Source organism: Passer montanus, unplaced genomic scaffold (assembly GCF_014805655.1).
Source record: "Passer montanus isolate IOZ18808 unplaced genomic scaffold, ASM1480565v1 scaffold223, whole genome shotgun sequence".
In the NCBI taxonomy this organism is placed as follows: Eukaryota; Metazoa; Chordata; class Aves; order Passeriformes; family Passeridae; genus Passer; species Passer montanus.
In genome coordinates this window covers 343,309-348,539 of record NW_024366849.1, presented here as the reverse complement: position 1 = coordinate 348,539, position 5,231 = coordinate 343,309, and the positions used below count along the sequence as shown (strand labels likewise).

The following is a 5,231-nucleotide window of genomic DNA, read 5'->3' as shown; positions in this document are numbered from 1 at the left end:
AGCGGGGACAGGGGGGCAGGGACAGGGGTGGCAGGGACAGGGGGGCAGTGGTGGCAGGGGACAGTGGCAGCAGGGACAGGGTGACAGGGACAGTGGCGACAGGGACAACGCCGTGCCACCCCCGCGCTGCTCCCACCACTCCCGGCTCGCCTCCATCCCGACCTGACAAAGTGAGGAGCGATCAGCACCACCCTGCCTAATTACCGCCGTTAATTACCGCTAATTAGGCAGCGCCCGCGGAACCCCGGGCAGCCTCAGCTGGGACAGCCCCAAAATCCCAAAAAAATCCCCAAAATATCCCCCAAAAAATCCCCAAAAAATCCCCAAAATATCCCCCCGGGGGCCGTGGAGAAAAAAAAAGAGGAGAAAAAGGAAAAATAACAAAAAGGAAATAACAAAAAGGAAAAATAAATAAAGGAAAAATAAAAAAAGGGGAAAAATAACAAAAAGGAAAAATAACAAAAAGGAAATAACAAAAAGGAAATGACAAAAAGGAAAAATAACAAAAACATGACAAAAAGGAAAAATAACAAAAAAATAACAAAAAACCCAACTCGGCCAAACCCCCCGAGATGTGCCCTGCTCCCCCTGGCAGAACCCAGCACGGGGCAATCCTGGCACAGGGGCAGCAGGATGGGGAAAAAGTGGGAAAAAAGGAAAAAAATAAAGAAAAATAAAGAAAAATAAAGAAAAATAAAGAAAAATAAATTAAAATAAAGCAGTGCGAGATGCCGGCGGAGGAGCAGGGAGGGAGCCCGGCCCTGCTCTGCTCCCGCTGCCAGCAGCGCCGGGCACCCCCCGAGCCCCCCGGGGGCACCGCGGGCACGGGGCGGGGGCGGTGCCCGCCCGGCCCCTCCTGGCAGGAAAACCCCGAAAGGGGAGATTTTACGGGAAAAGGGAAAAGGGAACCGGGGGGGCACTGAGGGGGCCGGGGGAATCAGCCTGGGGAGGGGAAAGGGAGGGCGAGGGCACAGAAGGGCTCCCGCTCCAGCACAGCTCCGCCTTTCAGCCCGATCGAGAGAGGTTTGTGCGGTTTTGTGGGGGGGAAGATTATTTGGGGAGAAAAAGGGAGGTTTGGGGAGAAAAAAAGGAGATTTTGGGAGAAAAATGGAGATTTTGGGGTGAAAAAGGAAGGTTTGGGGAGAAAAAAGGGAGATTTTGGGGAGAAAATTCACTTGGAAAAGGGAGATTTTGGGAGAAAAAGAGGAGATTTGGGGAGAAAAGGGGAGATTTGGTGTGAAAAATGGAGTTTTTGGGTGAAAAAGGGAGATTTTGGGGAGAAAAAGGGAGATTTGGGGAGTAAATTCACTTGAAAAAGGGGAGATTTTCGGAGAAACAGATTTGGGGAGAAAAAGGAATTTTTGAGGAGAAAAAGAGAGATTTTGGGTGAAAAAATGGAGATTTTGGGGAGGAAAAGGGAAATTTTGGGTGAAAAAGGGAGGTTTGGTGAGAAAAGGGGAGATTTTGAAGAGAAAAATGGAGGTTTTGGGGAGAAAAAGGGAGATTTTGGGTGGGAAAGGGAGAATTGGGGAGAAAAGGGGAGATTTTGGGAGAAAAAATGAACACCCGTGTGACACCCGTGTGACACCCGTGTGACACCCGTGTGACACCCGTGTGACACCCGTGTGACACCCGAGTGACACCCGAGTGACACCCACAGCTCTGCTCCAGCCCCCAGCGTGGCTCGGGGCTCTCCCGCAGCACAGGTGAGCAGATCTCGGCCCGAGCCCCCCAAAATCCCCAAGGAAAGCAGCAGGCGACGTCCAGCCCCCCAAAATCCCCAAGGAAAGCAGCAGGTGACGTCCAGCCCCCCAAAATCCCCCAAGGAAAGCAGCAGGTGACGTCCAGCCCTCCAAATCCATCCTGAAGTGAAGCACAACCGTCCCGGTTCAGGTAGCCCAAGGAGAGTTTTACTTATCACATCTCTAGGAACAACAGCCAGAAAAAAAGGAAAAAAAAGTAGAAAAAAAATCTCTCGGCTTGCTGCAGGACACCAGGAGAAATCCAACATTCCAATTCCCAAACATCCTGGAAAAAAAACCCAAAAAACCAGAAAAAAACCACCAAAAAAACCCAAACCAACCAACAAAAAAAACCCAAAGAGTGAATTCATTTGCTTCTTCAATTGGTGCTTTTTAGGCTTTTTTTTTTATTCAGCTCAGATTTTGTGGTGTTTTTTGTTGTTTTTTTTCCCCCAGATAATTGTCTTTAACTCTTCAGGAGTTTTGCGAAGCACAACCGTCCCGGTTCAGGTAGCCCAAGGAGAGTTTTACTTATCACATCTCTAGGAACAACAGCCAGAAAAAAAGGAAAAAAAAGTAGAAAAAAAATCTCTCGGCTTGCTGCAGGACACCAGGAGAAATCCAACATTCCGATTCCCAAACATCCTGGAAAAAAAACCCAAAAAACCAGAAAAAAACCACCAAAAAACCAAAAAAACCCAAACCAACCAACAAAAAAAACCCAAAGAGTGAATTCATTTGCTTCTTCAATTGGTGCTTTTTAGGCTTTTTTTTTTATTCAGCTCAAATTTTGTGGTGTTTTTTGTTGTTTTTTTCCCCCTAGGTAATTGTCTTTAACTCTTCAGGAGTTTTGATCCTGTTGCACACACGCACGCAGATGGGCACCAAGCTGGTGCAGAGGGGAGGAAAGGAAGGTTTGGGAAGAAGACAAAAGGAGGATGAGAGCTGGTGCTGCTGGAGCTGAGGGACAATTCCGTGGAGCTGAACTCCGGCCAGGCCAACCCCTCTGCTCCCAGGAGAATTCCCAGCGCAGAGCCTGAGCCAGAGTCCAGCAAAAGCAGGAGGGAGGAAAGACAGGAAGGAAGAAAAGCAGAAAGAAGCGAGGCAGCAGCGCCAGGGTGGGCAGAGCAGGGTGGCACTGCCAGGGACAGGGACAGGAGCTGCTGGGAGTTAATTGGATTTGGGGGGAGGGCATGGACAGCTCAGTGTTAGGATTTTTATTAAAAAAAATGGATATATTTATCAAATAAATCGTTTATTTGGTATATCAGATAAGTGATTTATTATAGGATTGATAACTGCTCCCTCAGATAGAAATAATATCAAGTTAAATATCAAAATATAATAACGTAATAAACTAATATTAAAATATAACTGTGAATAAAAGTAATGACGATTATAATGAAATGGGATAAATGACCCCACATTATTTAGGGGTAGGTCATTGACAGGTCAGTGTGGGAGGTTTTATCAAAAAAAAAATGGATATATTTATCAAATAAATCGTTTATTTGATATATCAGAAAGGTGATTTATTATAGGATTGATAACTCAGATAGAAATAATATCAATCTAAATATCAAAATATAATAATCTGCTGCCTCAGATAGAAATAATGTCAATCTAAATATCCAAATATAACGTAATAAATTAATAAAAATATTAAAAATCACTGGGAAAAAAATAATTACTATTATCATGAAACAAGATAAATGACCCCACATTATTTAGGGGTAGGGCATGGACAGGTCAGTGTCAGGTTTTTTATCAAAAAAAATGGATATATTTATCAAATAAATCGTTTATTTAATCAATCAGGTTATTATAGGATAACTGCTGCCTCAGATAGAAATAATGTCAATCTAAATATCCAAATATAACGTAATAAATTAATAAAAATATTAAAAATCACTGGGAAAAAAATAATTACTATTATCATGAAACAAGATAAATGACCCCACATTATTTAGGGGTAGGGCATGGACAGGTCAGTGTCAGGTTTTTTATCAAAAAAATGGATATATTTATCAAAGAAATCGTTTATTTAATCAATCAGGTTATTATAGGATAACTGCTCCCTCAGATATGAATAATATCAATCTAAATATCCAAATATAACATAATAAATTAATAAAAATATTTAAAATAACTGTGAATAAAATTAATGACTAATAAAATTAATGAAGATTTTATAATGAACTGGGATAAACGACCCCACATTATTGAGGGGGAGGTCATTGACAGCTCAGTGTCAGGTTTTTTATCAAAAAAACCTGACCTATTTATTAAATAATAAATTATCAATCTAAATACAAAATAGAATGAAGTAATAAATTAATAAATTAAAATAGACCAGTGAATAAAATGAATGCCGATTACCATGGAATGGGATGAATGCCCCACATGCTTGGAATGTTCCTTGGAATGTTCCTTGGAATGTTCCTTGGAATGTTCCTTGGAACGTTCCTTGGGATGTTCCTGGGGAATGTTCCTGGGGAATGTTCCTTGGGAATGTTCCTGGGGAATGTTCCTTGGAATGTTCCTTGGAATGTTCCTGGGGAATGTTCCTCGGGAATGATCCTGGTGTCATTCCTTGGGAATGTTCCTTGGAATGTTCCTTGGAATGTTCCTTGGAATGTTCCTGGGGAATGTTCCTGGGGAAGGTTCCTGGGGAATGTTCCTGGGGAAGGTTCCTGGGGAATGTTCCTGGGGAATGTTCCTGGGGAATGTTCCTGGGGAATGTTCCTCGTGTCATTCCTTGGGAATGTTCCTTGAGAATATTCCTTGTGCCATTCCTTCAAAATATTCCTTGTGTCATTCCTTCAAAATATTCCTTGGGAATATTCCTTGTGTCATTGCTTGGGAATATTCCTTGTGCCATTCCTTGTGTTATTCCCTGGGAATATTCCTTGTGTCATTCCCTGGGAATATTCCTTGTGTCATTCCTTGGGAATATTCCTTGGGAATATTCCTTGTGTCATTCCTTGGGAGTGTTCCTTGGAAATATTCCTTGGAAATATTCCTTGGAAATATTCCTTGGAAATATTCCTTGTGTCACTCCTTGTGTCACTCCTTGGCAATATTCCTCAGGAATATTCCCCGTGTCACTCCTTGTGTCACTCCTCAGGAATACTCCCTGTGTCACTCCTTGTGTCACTCCTTGGGAATATTCCTCAGGAATATTCCCTGTGTCACTCCTCAGGAATACTCCCTGTGTCACTCCTTGTGTCATTCCTTGGGAATATTCCTTGGAAATATTCCTTAGGAATATTCCCTGTGTCACTCCTTGTGTCACTCCTCAGGAATACTCCCTGTGTCAGTCCTTGCACGCTCCCCCTTTGTGGGAACCCCGGAATTGCCTCTGGGATTGTTCTCCCCCCTGGCTGCTCCAGGACATTCCCACATGGAATTGCTGCTCCCGGAGCCCGGGACAAATCCCAAAGCCCCTCCAGCCCCCAGTGCCACTCTGTGTGCCCAGGACAGCTCCTG

At 43.5% G+C, this 5,231-nt stretch overlaps 1 long non-coding RNA gene across 1 annotated transcript; it reads left to right on the top strand.

Moving 5' to 3' along the window:
• Positions 1 to 1,562: 1,562 nt before the first annotated feature.
• Positions 1,563 to 2,468, top strand: LOC120502578. Its single transcript, XR_005627553.1, has 2 exons — positions 1,563 to 1,893; positions 2,253 to 2,468. It is a non-coding gene; the product is annotated as an uncharacterized LOC120502578 (long non-coding RNA).
• The last annotated feature ends 2,763 nt before the right edge of the window (positions 2,469 to 5,231 follow it).